Here is a 17,197-nt window from a genome sequence, read left to right on the forward strand (position 1 = left end):
AGACCCTTTGTTAAAGAAAGGGTGGTTCTATAGACACTTTCTGAAAGAAAGGGTGCTTCTGTAGACTCTTTCTGGAAAAAGGGTGTCTCTATAGAAACTTTTTGAAAAGAAGGGTGTCTCTATACAACCTTTCTCAAAGAAAGGGTCTCTACAGAAACTTTCTGAAAAGAAGGGTGTGTCTATACAACCTTTCTCAAAGAAAGGGTGTCTCTATAGAAACTTTCTGAAGAGAAGGGTGTCTCTATAGAAACTTTCTGAAGAGAAGGGTGTCTCTATACAAACTTTCTCAAAGAAAGGGTGTCTCTAGAAACAATTTCTCAAAGACCCTTTGTGAAAGAAAGGGTGCTTCTATAGGCCCTTTCTGGAAGAAACAATGCTTCTATAGACCCTTTCTGGAAGAAACGATGCTTCTATAGACCCCTTCTGGAAGAAACGATGCTTCTATAGACCCTTTTTGAAAGAAAGGGTGCTTCAATAGGGCCTTCCTGAAACAAAGGGTGTTTCTAGATTCTTTCTAAAAGAAAAGGTGCTTCAATAGGGCCTTCCTGAAACAAAGGGTGCTTCTATAGACCCTTTCTGAAAAACAGGGTGCTTCTATAGACCCTTTCTGAGAGAAAGGGTGCTTCTACATACCCTCTCTGAAAGAAAGGGTTCTTCTATAGACCTTTTCTGAAAAAAGGGTGCTTCCATAGACACTTTCTGAAAGAAAGGGTGCTTCTATAGACCCTTTCTGAAAGAAAGGGTGCTCCTATAGACCCTTTCTGAAAGAAATGGTGCTTCTGTAGACTCTTTCTGAAAGAAATGGTGCTTCTATAGACCCTTTCTTAGAGAAATGGTGGTTCTGTAGACCCTTTCTGAAAGAAATGGTGATTCTATAGACCCTTTCTGAAAGAAATGGTGCTTTTGTAGACCCTCTCTGAAAGAAATGGTGCTTCTGTAGACCCTTTCTGAAAGAAATGGTGCTTCTATAAACCCTTTCTGAAAGAAAGGTTGCTTATAAAGACCCTTTCTGAAAGAAAGGGTGCATTCATGGTCTTCTATTCTACAGAAGTCATCAGGGATGTGCGTATATTCGATAGAAGTCACCTACCGTGGTCTTCTATTCTATAGAAGCCACCTACCGTGGTATTCCATGCTATACATGCCAATTACCGTTGACTTCTATGCTATAGATACCACCTACGTTCGACTTCTGTTCAATAGAAGCCACCTACATACAGTTGTTTTCTATTCTATAGAAGCCACCTATCTACAGTTTTCTTCTATTCTATAGAAGCCACCCATGGTGGTCTTCTATGTTATATTCTATAGAATCTGCCATGAAAAAATCCACATACATTATTTAATTGCAATGTATTTTTTTATTGGAGGAATTAGTATGATAAAGCTTTGTATTTCATAACGTGTTTCAGATTATAATCCATGTCCTGGTCCTCTGCGGTTATCTCTACGCTACATTATCCAATGTTTCTTTGGAAGCGTTTATTTGCCAAGACCGAGGCCCAGAGCATCTAGAGGCAAAGGCAATTTGTCCAATACTGGTTCAGCTGCAGCAATGGCGCTCATTACAGCAAAAGCAACAATGGCAAAGATGGTTTTCATTGTGATCTAAAAGAGAAATGAGAAATCAATGTTGGTTGGAAATTTTCTTCTGGTTTATCTTTTTTTGAAGTTTTAAATAATTTTCCAAAGTTTGTATAAAATCTTACCTTAAACGTTTGTTTTATTGAATAGTTTAGAGAAAACTGTATGCTTTCGGTAACCGTTTTCAGGGTTTTTATACAAAAATTTAAATATTATCTACAACCAACTTCGAAATTATAGACCAAAAAACTAATTTCAATATGTCACGATTTTTGTTAATTAATTTTGAATTAGTAATTTAAAAAATAAAATAATTATTTTAGAAAATTATTAACGGATGTCGTATATTTTTTACTGTTCGTGACATAATACTCTGGATTTGAAAGATAATATTTTCAAGGAATATTTCAATATACAATTTATTTTTATTTTTTAATCCATTTTTTATAGCTTATACTGTATTATGCTGAGGATTATGTGTCATAGTTAGGATACAAATATTTGAAATGTGTGGAAATAGTAGAGTAATACCTAACTTTTAAGGAGAAGAAATCTGAGGGAGAAGAATCCAAACTTGCTTTGGCTTACAGCTTACAGCTGTTCTACACCAACGGGTCGAAGCGTTAACCCAAAAAATGGAAACCTATCTACAAAAATTAAAGTGTGGCTTGACGAAAAACCAATTTTCCTCAGTTTTGGATAGGAAACTCAAATGGAGGACCACGTCCAGGAAAGAGTAAACAAAGCTCACAGATGTTGGTCAACTGGATGAAGGACTATACGTTCTGAATAGGGTTAGAAACCTAGGATGACATAATGACTTATCAAAAGCGCAGTTTAGACCTATGTCTGCTGGAAACTGCTGTTATACAGATTAGTGAGGAACCGAAAATAAAAGCTCTATGAACGCTAGAGAACCAAATACGGTTTGCCTAGACAATGTCAAGCTTCTAAATAGCTCCTGAAGTCTTCTTTACATAAAAAACACCTCTTGAGCTATTTCATGTACAGGAGACCAAGTGAGATATTCTCTAGGCAGAAGTCCCATGGAGATCTCCTATAGACAACAAACATATTGAGTTATTTAAAAGACAACCCAATATCACCAGAGGTCTTCTATAGACAACAGAAAATCTCTTGATGACAGCTATAGGGAAGATACGAATCTTTAAGGTCTTCTACGAGTATAGACAAGAGAAAACCTTTGAAGGTCCTCTGTAGATAACGGAAGATCTATTGGAGGGCTTTTACGGCGTAATAATTCTTGATAGCTTTTATAGACAGTAGCCCCCTTGAGATCTTCTACAGACAAAAGACCTCTTGAGATCTTCTCTGGACTTTTTTGGCCCTCTCCAGACAACAGTAGACCCTTACTATACCAAATGATTTCTTGAAGTCTTCTATAGACAGAGGTATTTTATGCAACAGAAGGTTATTTAACGACAAGAGATACCCTCTTGAGACCTTTTCTCGACATGTATTTTATAGGAAGAAGACCTCTTCAGGTCTTCTATTGTCAGCAGACAGAAAGCTTCTTGTGGAATTCTTTAGATAACAGAATATCTCTTGTGATCATATAGAAAGCTGAAGAGTTATTGAGAGTTTCGTTATACAACATAAGTGCTTTGGAAGTCTTCTAAAGATAACAGAAAATATATTGAGATTTTCTATGAAAGGTCTTTGTGATCTTCTCTACACAATGACTTGTTGTAGTCTCCTATGGAAAACGGAAAACCTGTTAAAATCTTCTGTAGACAACAGAAGAAGTTTTGAAGTCTACTACAAGCAACAGAAGGACTACTTTTGTGAATAGAAGACCTCTTGAAAGTCTTCTATATATAACAAAATTCCTTTCGTAGTTCCATAGACCGAAGGCCCCTTGTGTTCTTCTACAGACAAAAGAAGGCTTTTTAGGGCTTCTATAGACAGGAGAAGAAGCCTTGGAGTCTGCTACAGGCAACAGAAAATCCCTTGAGGGACCTTGGAAAAACTCTTGAGTTTTTCTATAAACCGCAGAAGACATATTGAGGAAGGCCCCATCAAGTCTCCTATAGACAGCAGAATACCTCCTGAATTCTCCTGTACCAGACGAAGATCTGTTGTGATTTTTATAGACAACTGAAGTACTCTTGATTTCTTTTACTTACCACAGAAAAGCCGTTGTGGTCTTCTATAGACGGACGATCTCTTTGTTTCTTCTGTAGACAAGAGAAGACCTCTTGGGTTTTCTAAAGACAGGAGAAGATTTCTTGAAGTTATCTACTAACAACAGAATACCTCCTGATGCATCCTAAAGACAGCAGCAAACTTCAGAATTCTCTACAGACAACAAAATGCTTCCTTATGTTTTCTATAGAAAGCAGAAGGCGCATTGAGTTCTTCTACACACAACAGAAGATCTTTGGAGGTCTTCTATAGGCAACTGAAGATCTTTTGAGGTATTTTACTGGCAACAAAAGATCTCTTGAGGTTTCCTGTAGTCAGCAGAAGACCACCTGAGGTCGCCCATATCTAATAGAAGACCTCCTGAGGTCTCCTCCCGTAGACGGAAGATCTCTTCAGATCTTCTGGTGCTTCTACAGAGAAGATGAGACCTACTTAGGTCTCTGTAGACAACAGAACACTTCTTAACAGAATGTCTTTTGATTCACCAGAAGACCTCCAGAGGTCTCCTACAGTCAACAAAGACCCTCTTAAGGACTTCTACAGCCGTTGAAGTCTTTTATAGACAGAAGAACTGCTGTAAACAAGATAGGACCTGGATCTTCTACTGACAAGAGAAGACCTCCCGAGGTCTCTGCACACAACAGTAGACCTCTTAAGGTTTTCTATAGCCAGCATAAGTCCTATTGTGTTCTTCTGCAGACAACAGAAGACATTTTGATGTCTCTTACAATCAACTGGAGACATCATACATTCTCCTATAGTCAATATAAGACCTCCTCCAGTCATCAGAAGACTCCTTAAGCTATTCTGTACACAACGAAAGAACTCTTGAAATATTCTCTAGAAAAAATCCCCTTACGGACTTTGGCAGACTATAACAAGTAAAAAGTCGTTAAGTTCCAGGCCGAACTTTTTATACCCTCCACTATAAAATAGTCTTAATTAAAAAAAATGGAAATGGAAAAAATGGAATAATTAGGGTCCTTTCACAGTTTTAGGTGTAACAACTTTTCGACAATGGATAGACTCCTACTGCCTCCCACTATTGCTTAAATTACACTGTGAACACAAATGTTGGGGCAGAGATAATTCCTTTTGGAAATGAAAGCCCTTGGTGTGTGTATATTAAAAACCCCGAAGGACAAAGTTGTATAGCTGCAGGGAACTTCAAGAGTCAAATTGAGGGTAGCTTCATCAAAACAATGTAGACCCTCAAAAATTGACCCATGTTGAAGAATTTTATTGAAGAAATTTCGTGACCACTTCAAATTCCCGAAAATCGGGGGTACAGTTATATTGGGGGATATACCGAAACATGGACCTATATTGTCGATTATTTTTGAGTAGACAAAATTGTAGCTAAAATTCTCAAAATACCGAAAATCGGGAGATACCGTTATATGGGGGCTATACCAAAATATGGACCTATGTTGACGATGTTTGGTGGAGATATTTCTTGACCACTGTGAACCTCAAATGTCAATTTGCAGATAGTTCGGTTAAAAATTGTGGCTAAAATTCTCAAAATACCGAAAATCGGGAGGTACCGTTATATGGGAACTATACCAAAACATGGACCTATGCCCATATCCTTTGGGATATAAGTTTGTTGATCACTAGGAACCATAAGTGCCAAATTATAGCTAATTCGGTCAGCAAATGTGGCGAAGAACGTCAAAATACCTCAAATCCGGAGGTACCGTTATATGGGGGCTATACCAAAGAGTGGGCCGATATAGCCCATCTTCGAACTTGACCTGCCTATGGAAAAAAGACCCTCGGGTGCAAAATTTCAGCACTCTCAATTATTGCGGACGCTAGAGTGATTACAACAGACGGACATGGCTAGATAGTCTTAGAATTTTATCCTGATCAAGAATATATATACTTAATAGGGTCGCAAATGATTAGTTCGATGTGTTACAAACGGAATGACAAACTCAATATACCATAGTATGGAGGGTATAAAAAAGCCATAGCCCTCCTGTCCACTGAAGAAGACTACTTTTTGACAACCAGAGACCTCTTCTGTACACAACAAGTGAGAAAAGGCTATAGTCGGGACGTGGCCGGCTATGTGATACCCTACACCACTACCCCTGTGCATAAGCTTTTCACTCGTAAACATTTTTTTAGGGAGATACTAAAGTTTTCACCTATCTGGCTTTTGTACCAAATGACTTAAGGCGAACTGAACCAATACAATTACTATTTAATTTTATATTTGACTTCTGCCGACATTTACTTAGTACTGATCGCTGGTCCTCTTGATTAATCGTTAATACAATAAATAGAAGCAGAAGCATTTGTCATTAAAGTAAAAACTCCATGAATGCCACATTTTGTATTAATTTAAAGCTCAGATGGTTTAGTTTGATTATCAAGCTCTCTCCTTGGGATATGTCCAACAGGAGGAGAAATATCTGGCATGGAAATAAAGGTGCATAAATTGGAAATTGAGATATCCCAGAGACTTTTTTAACATCACAATAATTTCACCAATTTTGGTAAAGCAATTGGGAACATATCTGAATTGAATTCAAATAAAACAAGTAAAAAAGTATCAGTCGGCTTTGCCGACAGAGATATACCCTTAGCCTATGTGAATTGGTACTTTTATCTACGGATAGATCGAATGTATTTAGGGTCTTTTCAGAATTTTGTGGCACTTTTTGGACATTTGAACTTGCCGACAAAAATGTGGATTAGGATTAATGTTCAAAAGTTTTGCGGAGTAGGGAATGGACCGACATAGTGCATTACGGAAGTGGATCTTATTTTGAGAGTCATATGTTTTCGATAGATATCGCGCCCACTAGTCAGTTCAGTGGGTTATCGTACACCTGTTGGACCAGTATGCCAGGAAGCATGGACTTGTCCACGGAAAACATAATATGACTGTACATCATCGGTATAAATTTCAAAAAGATCTCCGAACAGACCCTATACTGCACTTGGACACAAATGTTGAAGGGACCGATATGGGCCATTTTAGAATGTAAACTAAGTTTGGACAAAATATGACAAAATCCAAATTTTGGACCAAATCGGTCTATCAGTTCGAGAGTTATTGTGCTCTCCAACTACTACATATGGTGCCATAGGGGTTTTTTACAACTTTCGGGCTGTTTTCCCAAGAAGTATGGACTTGCCACTGAAAAAACTTTTGCCGTTGTAATTGAGACAGCGAGTGCATGCTGCTTCAACAGAAATCAAAGTTAGTCAAGAGCAGGTCTTAGAGTGAACTTATCCGAAATTTTTGTGTGGTAGATACCCGAAGGAATGAGCAAATATTGTCCATATTCAAACCTGATCTATATCTGGTAGATATATTAGGATGCGTAAAGTATGGACCAAGAGTTATCGTGCTCACAATTTTTCCGAACATTTTTGAACTTTTCTGGTGGAGGTACCTGAAGGAGTGAACCGATATGGCTTATCTTCCAACTTAAATTAAGTTTGGACAAAATATTATGAAGGCCAAATTTTGGATCGAATTGCGCTCTAACCACTACACACGGTGTCATAGGGGTTTTTTTGAAACTTTCAGGCAATTTTCTCAGGAAGTAATAGTGATGAAACTTGTACCGCCGCATGGGCGGGGGCCGTGAATACAAGATGCTACAACAAAAATCAAAACGATTCGAGAGCAGGTCCTAAACTGAACTTTTCCGAAATTTTGTGTGGGAGGTACCCGAAGTCGTGGACCGATTGAGTCCATATTGGAACTTCATCTAAGTTTGGTAGAAATTTCACGATGTGCAACGAGTTATAGAACATTTTTGAACTTTTGTGGGGGAGGAACCGATATGGCTTATCTTCGAACTTAAACTAAGTTTGGACAAAATATTGTGAAAGACCAAATCGGTTCATCCGTTCGAGAGTTATCGTGCGCACCAGCCAGACAGACAGACGGACGGACATTGCTAAATCGACTCCAAATTGTCTGAAACACATTTCGTTCAAACATAATTGGGGTCTAAAACCATTATTTCGATGAGGCACATTTTGCCCGTACGAAAGTGTATACACCCTCGTTAGCATAAATGCTGAGGGTATAAAAACCGGAAAGTGGGATGTGCGCCAACCTATTTTGCATCATAATAGAGGTGACATTTTCCTCATTGACGGGCTTTCCTTTTGGAATACGCCTACTAGAAGCTGGGATATTCGCATTTGAATAAAACATTGAATGTTCTCCACATAAGTTTTTTGCCTATTCCGGCCCCTGAATATTACCCGACCATCACCAACATCAATTGGCTTCATTTTCTGTGAGACCCCCATCAACCCAAATATTTCATGATGATCCGATCAAAATTCAGACCTGTAGCGTGATTTAAAAAAAATGGAAAAATGGGATGTTTTACCGACAATTGCGATATCTCAGTTATTTGGCCACCTACGCCAACCTACTTTGCATCATTGCAAAGATGGGATATTCTACTTTCATAGTCAGGCTTTGCTTTGGAAGGTCCTTAACCAAAGCTGGGATATTCGTCATTATAATTAAAATCGCAAAAATGAAAGTTGGATTTCATTAGCGACTATTGTGATATATTCGTTGTTTGACCACCTACTTTACTTCATTAGAAAGGTGATATTTTTTACTTTCATAGTCAGGTTTTGCTTTCGGTATACTCCTTATAGAGGCTGGGATATGTGCTTTTGAATTATACGTTGACTTGTTCGCTAAAGCTGTGATATTCGTCATTATAACTAAAATCGAAAAGAAAGTTGAATTTTCTACTTTAGAAAGTTGATATTTTCTACTTTCATCGCTTTTGGAAGCTGAGATATTTGCTTCCTTATGGAAGCTGAGATATTTGCTTTGGGAAAAAACCTTTGACTTTTTCTCCAAATAAGTTTTTTGTGGGATTTCATTAGCGACTATTGTGATATATTCGTTGTTTGACCACCTACTTTACTTCATTAGAAAGGTGATATTTTTTACTTTCATAGTCAGGTTTTGCTTTCTGTATACTCCTTATAGAGGCTGGGATATGTGCTTTTGAATAATACGTTGACGTGTTCGCTAAAGCTGTGATATTCGTCATTATAACTAAAATAGAAAAGAAAGTTGAATTTTCTACTTTAGAAAGTTTATATTTTCTACTTTCATCGCTTTTGGAAGCTGAGATATTTGCTTCCTTATGGAAGCTGAGATATTTGCTTTGGAAAAAAAACCTTTGACTTTTTCTCCAAATAAGTTTTTTGTCCATTCCGACCCCTAAATATTATCCGCCCATCATCAAAATCAATAGGCTTCTTCCCCTCCGGGACCCTCATCAAACCCAAAATTTGGTGACGATCCGATCAAAATTGCGACCTGGGGCGTGATTACAAGGTTTAGATGGACAGATGGACGGACACACATACCCAGAACGACTCTGCTCGTCGAGGCATTAATTTTGGTATATATACCCAGCAAAATGTTCGATGCCAAAGATGCCATTCAATCATGGGTGCAAGTATTATGGCATGTCATGTTTGTATCATCTTCATCGATGAATTTTATATGAGCGTGGACTCCAAAAGATGATATTCATTTTTGGATCCAAAGCATGTCATTTACACCAATGCTTTGACCTGTCATTTCAACCAATGCTTTGGCATGTCATTTTCACCAACCATTTGCAATGACATTATCATTACGACGAGAGTTTTAACAACGTTGGTTGTGATTTCGAGTCTCCGACAGCATCAAGCCCATTGTAAATAATTATTCGTATATATTTAGAAATATGTGTATAAACAAAAACACAAAATTCATCTCTATTGGATCGATGGAATGGGTTCAAATGCTGATGAAAAGATCGGATCTTTCACGACTTCCTTTGCATTGGTTCAAATGCTAATGAAAAGATCGGATCTTTCAGGACTTCGTTTGCACAAATGCAAAAGATGCCATGAAATCACGTCATCGCATGGAACACCTTCCTTCAAATTTTGCTGGGTAAGTATGGGTCTACGACCATTATTTCGATGCGTTACAAACATTTTGGGCAAAACCATCTTATAATACCCTCCCCACGAAGTGATGTAGGGTATAACAAGAGACCTCTTATAGTATTTTAGATACAGAAAATCTCCTGAAGACTTTGGAGCTCTTCTATACACAACAAAAGACCTAATGAAGTTTGTGATCGACAGAGTATGTCTTTAGGTCTTCTATGTCCTTCAGATATCCTTTTGAACAGTCGATGAGCTTTTGAGCCCTTTTATAGCCAATAAGACCCCTGTTGAGCTCTTTTGTACAAACTAAGATTTTTTGTGTCCTTTATAGACAGAAGGCATCTTGGAGTCTTCTTAAGCCAAAATGTTCATAGCTTTGGGTAAAACTGGGAGGCAAGAGTTTTTGATTTTTTATCCATATATACATAATTAATTTTTCGTCTTGTAGGTAGGAGTGGGAGGTTTCAAAGGTATATTTTGTAATATTAGTTTTTTCCAGAACCAGAAGCTTATACTATTTGTGTCGTTTTTAAAACTTTGCGAAAAACCACTTCCAGTTTTTCTAAACTAGAAAAACGTTCACCTTTCTTTAAACAAAAATTGCGTTTAATAACGTTCTTTCTAGAAACTCTTTTCACAAAATTTGGTTAATAACAAGTAGAAGTTGTATACTTGTTTTTGATGGACTAACATGTTGATTTTGACATTTCTTCAATTTTCCTCATATGGTACTTTTTGAACAATTTTGTATGTGGAACTCAAGTCCAAAAGCACAAAATTATTCACATTATGAAATAAGTCGAAACTTTGCCAGTGTAGAATTGTGGAGTTTGTCTGTTTCACTTAACACTATCAATAATTCAGATTTGGTATAAGAAATGTGTATGTGGGTGTTTTTTTTTCGTGCAATATTTTATTGAAATAATATTAAAAACTTAAATTGTAAGCTTCCCATGGACATTGTAATCCCATTTTCCCTCCACAGTACTTCCTTGCCAAGTTTTCACTTGCCCCCAGCCAAGGTGTACATAGCATACCAAGGCAGTATGTTCCTTGTGGGTTCAGCTGAACCAATGGCGCCCACGACAGCAATGGCAAGAGTGACAAAAGTGTGGTTCATTTTTTGATCTAAAAAAGAAACAAATAATTATAATAAATTATTTCATATTGAAATTAGAAAAAATCTTAATATAAATAAAGTATAAATTTATGACAAAATTTGTTTATAAATATTTTGTATCTTGTTAAGATATTTACATACCTTGAGCTGTTTGTTATTTGAATTGTAGAATAGTTTAAATATAACTGGTTACCTTTAGTATCTACAATTAAGTTTTATAAACATTTACCCATACTGCTCTTTGAACGCTTAGGCCAAATATCAATTAAGTTGGAACACGTTTTATCGTTATGGATTTTAGCAAAGATTTGTTAATAAAAAAGTTAATTGTAGAATAATTTAGACGAAATGACAATAACAACTTCATTAGTATATCATGTAATATGGTTTCTGAATATGCTCTTAAAAATCTTCTTCGACGCTTCTGTATTAAAAAAAAAAACAACAACAACAAAACAGCTTGTACTTTTTGGTTCCGTTGGTTGGTGGTGGGGTTACGAAAATTAGCAAATTGTCCTGTCATTCCCATACGTATATCTCACAAATAGATTCCTCTAACGCCTTTCTAAAAACGGACATAATTTCCTTTCTTTTAAATTTTTTAAAATAATAAATAATTTTCGTCTCCCTTCTGAAGATCAGAAAATATGCTTAACAAAAAATAAACAACAAAATGTGACTAAAAAGTCAATCATCTTTTGAGTCTTTCCTCCTACAGTTGCCGCTAAAACATAACAAAACCTCGAAACAAAATATTTTCCTTTAAAAGTCACTCTTCTTCTTCAGCAGAGTATAAAATATGTTTATTAACAAAATATAAATATCTGATATAAATATCTGATGTCATCTTCATATTAATTGTAGCCATATGACGATTGACTCTCCTTGCTTTTTTTGTAAAAATAAACCAAAATGTTTATTTTATCTTGGCTAGAGTGCATGCGTAGAGTTTGTAAACAATTTTCCCAGCTAAAGTCAATTGGGAAATTCCCAGATGCTGTCAAATTAAACGCAAAATATGCTGAGAAGAAAGGTTGAGATATTTTAAAAATAACATTTGGCATTTAGGGGTTAAAAAGGTTTGAAAAATAAATAAAATAAAAATTTCTAAAAATAAACAAACTACACATTTTGTCTGTACAAATTTTTAAGCAGAAGTCCAGAAAAAATTGTTGGGAGATGAGATGGCCTTCTGGAAGATAAATCTGAATGAAATTATTATATGTCTGAATTTCTAAGGCTCATAGTTTTGGTGAATCGATAATGACCGGAAAGTTTAAAAAACCTGCCAAGTAGAGTTCTGGTAATATGTGAAGTATTTCGTATTTTGTTAGTGTAGACTGTGTAGACTGTGTTGATTGGATTTGTTACTGCAATAGTAAGTTCCCCCTTTTTATGATACCCACCACACAAGGGCCTAACAATTGTCCGTGTTTTTTTTTCTTGTAATATTTTATTAAGCAAAATTATGTAGTTAATAACTAGTGCTTGCAAGGATTGCTCCTGTCCATGGACATTGTCACTTCATTCACATCACTTCATTGTCCTTATTATATCTATTACTCTGTACTGTACTTCCTCCTCAAGTTTTCACTTGCCACCGGCCAAGGTGTACATAGCATACCAAGGCAAACTGTTCCTTATGGGTTCAGCTGAAGCAACGGCGATCATGAAGACAACGCCAATAATGACAAAGGCGAAGATAGTTTTCATGTTCAGATCTAAAGAAATACCAAATAAATATAGTAAATTATCAAAAACAGGATTTTTTTAAATTTTAATTCATATATAATTTAATTACTCTAAATTTCTATATAACTAAAATTGATGAGATATATTTTTTCTTTTTGTTTTAGATATTTACCTACTTTATATTATCTGTTTGTTTTAAGGAAAACTGTCTGCCTTTGGTAGCTATATTTAACGTTTTATAAACTTTTGCCCCTACAGCTCTTTGGATGCTTGGGAAGAAAATAGCAATTAATTTAGTGCACGTTTTGTCGTTGTGGAAATTAGCAAGAAAAACAGTTAGCAAATATTTGTTAATTAAAAAGTTAATAAGTTGCTCAGATAATTCAGACGAAACGGTAATAAAAAATGTAATTGGTAGATAATGTAATATTTCTACCCAATACCTGCTTGAGAGATTAAATTGAAGTTCCTGTGCTTAAATGAAAAAAAGTATAACAATAACTTCGGTCTAGGTATAGTATTCGAAGCATTACCAAAGAAACCATTTCCACACCCGATATGCCTGATGACCTAAGCAACTAAGAGTGAAAGCATTTGCATAATTTAATGATTGCTTGTGATTCTCTTCGGCTTAACTTTTTCATTTGCAAAACATCTTTGAGCAATTAGGTGAACTCAAAAGAGAAATTAAAAAAAAAACAAGTAAGAGAGGGCTATAGTCGGACGGGGCCGACCATGTGATACCCTACATCACTTCCCCTGGGCAATAGTTTTCCACTGAATTAATGTTATATGATTGCGACATATTTTTGCCGTCCGGTCATACATACATAAGTTGATATACACGATAACATACCAGAGATATAGCACATACATACACCATCGCTACTGGAAACGTTAGGTGTAATTTTCATTAGTTTATAATGGACACATATACCGTTTTGGCTATATATACATATATACATGTTTTATTTTTTTTCAAAAATTAATATTAAAAGACATTTAGAAGTAGTTTTCGCTTATTTTTACCCAATCATCCAATGAAAAAACGACAAATTTTTTGGGTATTACATTACTTTTGACCAAAGGTAGCACAAAATTTTCAATCCTAGTATATCCTTACAATGTTCATCAATTTAAATTGCGGGAATTTCGCTCCACATTTTGTTGCTAGCAACTAAATGTAGTTCGTTACAAGCAAACCAGAACAATAAAGAACCCCATTTATATGTTAGACACTACTTTCGTTATGTAGCCGCTACATTGATATAATTTTCATCAAGAGAGAGGTCACGAGTTGGTTTTCTAATTTCGTTTTCGTAATTTGTCTTAATATGTTCCCCAGAAATTATAATGTGCAGCCAAAATTAAATTTGTATATCTATCCCGATTCATATTAGCTCAATGATAAGGGACCTACTGTTTATTGCCGAGTCCGAACGGCGTGTCCTAAGACACCACTTGTAGAGAAGTTGTAGATGGCTGAAATACACAGGAAATGTTGTTGTAACATTGTTTTTTATTATGTTTGTATGTTCTTTCCTCTGTTCAATCTTGCTCTGGATCCATCTCCAGTTCCAGAAAAATGGCTGCTTCGATGGAATGTAGCCACAGATCCACTGGAGTTATATGGGTAGGTTTGGCGGGGAAGTTGAAAAGGTGTACTGCGTCGTGCGGGCCTATATCGCATACTGGGCAGATGTCTTGCACGGCACGATCGATTTCCGCACAATAAGAATTTAGGCGACTGCAATATCCCGAGCGTAGTTGAGCCAAAACTACTCTGGTTTGTCGTGGCAGCTGACGCTCCTCAGCTGCGATAGATGGAGGATGTACTCCGAGTACTTTATTCACACTATAATTGCTTAAGGCCTTGGCAACTGCGTCCGTGTGAATGCTATTCAAACATGCTTGATATGCTTGTTGATCTAGGGGACCTCTCCCTCTAGAGCATGGATATCCTTCCTAATCTGCCTGAATGTGTCGGCCCTACCCACAAGATGGTGATTGGGATTGTTCACACGGTAACATCCAAGCAGGTACTGCAACGAAAGCATCTCATTGTGTTGCTTAACTGGAAGAATCTTTGCCTCCTCATGTAGATGGTCCACTGAATATTTGAGAAGGCACCCTGTTGCTGTTCTCAGGGCGGCATTCTGGCAAGTTTGAATCTTTTTCCAATTCGTACGTTACGATCTAGATGCCGTCTGGAGGGGGCGGAATACAGGAGAGGTAGAGGTTAAACAGTTCCGGAGATATCACCCCACCTTGGGGAACTCCCTGTTTCACTCTACGGGGTTTGGACTTCTTATTCCTGAATTCCACGTACGACTGGCGTCCACACATATAGTTGACTATCCAACGTTTCAAGCTTTGCCGGAAGGTTGTCTGCTCAATGTCCTCAAACAGCGTGGAGTGCCTGACTGTATCAAAGGCTATGTTAAGTCAAGCGCCACCATCACTGTTCTATCGCACGGCCGTCTCTCCTTGACAGATATATGTGGTAACGGCGTGCAGCGCTGTTGTCGTGCTGTGCTGCTTACGGAATCCATGCTGATGATCGGCAACTTGATAGCTATTTCTGATACTGGGGAGGAGTAAGGCCTCAAGTGTCTTTGCTACGGGCGACAAAAGCGAAATCGGCCTGTACGATTCACTTTTGCTGGCATCCTTGCCTGGCTTCCGTAGTGGGACCACCCTGCCCATTTTTCAGACTTCGGGAACAACGAGGGTGGCTAGCGACAAGTTGAGAACTTTAGTGAGATACTCCAATCCCGGCTCATCCAGCTGCTTCAGCATTACCATGGAGATTCCATCAGGGCCCAACGCTGATTTAGCGTTTCTGATGGCATTGGCAACATCATCCATTGTAAATTGTGGAGGTTCATCCTCGCAGGAAGAGATCTGATGCGACGTAATGCTCTTCTCTTCGCCCTGTCACTCTCGGGGTGCTCGACAAACTGTCGATTGAAATTACTTGCGCACCTCTTTGGGTCAGTCAACGTAACGTCGCCAAAAGTGACTGTGGTCCTATCTTCCTTTCTTCCAGGATTCGAGAGTGACTTAACCGTTGCCCACAATTCATCTATACCGGCTCCAATGTTGCAGCTCTTCAGATGATTTAACCATTTGTTCCGCTTATGCTCGCCGACCAGCCTATTAACTTCCAGTGTCAGTTCCCTGACTCTGGGGTCAATGGGGCTGGCACAGCGAAGCTCATCACGCTCATTTGCTAATCCCGTCGCCTCTGCTGGAAAGTTTGGTCTTACTTCGGGTATTCGACCAGTTTCATCAGGGGCAAGTCCATTCTTCCTGAGAAAATAGCTTGAAAGGTGCAAAAAACCTCTATGACACCGTGTGTAGTGGTTGGAGCGCAAGATAACTCTCGAACGGATCTGCCGATTCGATCCAAAATTTGGCCTTCATAATATTTTGTCCAAACTTAGTTTAAGTTCGAAGAAAAGCCATATTGGTTCACTCCTTCAGGTACCTCCCCCACAAAAGTTCAAAAATGTTCGGAAGAATTGTGCGCACGATAACTCTTGAAGGGAGTGGCCGATTTGGTCCATACTTTACGCATCCTAATATATCTACCAGATACAGATCAGGTTTGAATATGAACTATATTTGCCCATTCCGTCGGTTACCTCTCACACAAAATTTCGGATAAGTTCACTTTAAGACCTGCTCTTGACTAACTTTGATTTCTGTTGAAGCAACTTGCAATCGCTGTCTCAATTACAATGGTAAAAGTGGCAAGTCCATACTTCCTGGGAAAACAGCCCGAACGTTGTAAAAAACCCCTATGGCACCATATGTAGTAGTTGGAGAGTTGGAGAGCGCAATAACTCTCGAACTGATAGACCGATTTGGTCCAAAATTTGGCCTTCGTCATATTTTGTCCAAACTTAATTTAACTTCTAAAGTGGCCCATATCGGTCCTCTCCTTAGGATACCTCCCCCACAAAAGTTCAACATTTGTGTCCAAGTGTTGTTTAGTGTCTGTTCGGAGATACTTTGGAAATTTATACCGATGATATACATCCATATTATGTTTTTTGTGGACAAGTCCATACTTCCTGGCATACTGGTCCAACAGGTGAACGATAAACGACTGAAATGACTAGTGGGGGCGATATCTATCGAAAACATATGATTCTCAAAAAAAGATCCACTTCCGTAATGCACTATGTCGGTCCATTCCCTCCTCCGCAAAACTTTTGAATTTTAATCCTAATCCACATTTTTGTCGGCAAGTTCAAATGTCCAAAAAGTGCCGCAAAATTCTGAAAAGACCCTTAATACATTCCATCTGCCCGTAGATGAAAGTCCCAATTCACATAGGCTGAGGGTATATCTCCGTCGCCAAAGCCGACTGATACTTTTTTACTTGTTTTTTGTTAATTTTAACCGCTAAATATTATCCGATCATTATCCAAATTATTGACATCTTCCTTGACCAAAACTCTTGCCTCGTGCATAAATTTGTCAGTATTGAACTATAACTGCGACCTTTAGCGTGAATGTAATTACACTGCAGACAATTAAAACTGTGGGATCCGTGTATATAACAGGGTGTAACTCTGTTATCTGACCAAGTACATTACGTAATTGACATCAATGGAAAGGTTAAAAGATCGTCTTTTAAATATAACTTACGTTTTCGTTCACGGCATTATA

At 37.6% G+C, this 17,197-nt stretch overlaps 2 long non-coding RNA genes across 2 annotated transcripts; both read right to left on the bottom strand.

The window, feature by feature from the left end:
• Positions 1 to 1,338: 1,338 nt before the first annotated feature.
• LOC141391872 (uncharacterized) lies at positions 1,339 to 1,769 on the bottom strand. The gene is made up of 2 exons (XR_012409733.1): positions 1,710 to 1,769; positions 1,339 to 1,608 (listed from the first exon to the last, which is right to left on the bottom strand). It is a non-coding gene; the product is annotated as an uncharacterized lncRNA (long non-coding RNA).
• Positions 1,770 to 12,333: 10,564 nt separating this feature from the next.
• On the bottom strand, positions 12,334 to 12,776 carry LOC141391873 (uncharacterized). Its single transcript, XR_012409734.1, has 2 exons — positions 12,690 to 12,776; positions 12,334 to 12,546 (listed from the first exon to the last, which is right to left on the bottom strand). It is a non-coding gene; the product is annotated as an uncharacterized lncRNA (long non-coding RNA).
• Positions 12,777 to 17,197: the final 4,421 nt, after the last annotated feature.

This window comes from Musca autumnalis, unplaced genomic scaffold (genome assembly GCF_047663935.1).
Source record: "Musca autumnalis isolate F117 unplaced genomic scaffold, ASM4766393v1 scaffold_180, whole genome shotgun sequence".
In the NCBI taxonomy this organism is placed as follows: domain Eukaryota; kingdom Metazoa; phylum Arthropoda; class Insecta; order Diptera; family Muscidae; genus Musca; species Musca autumnalis.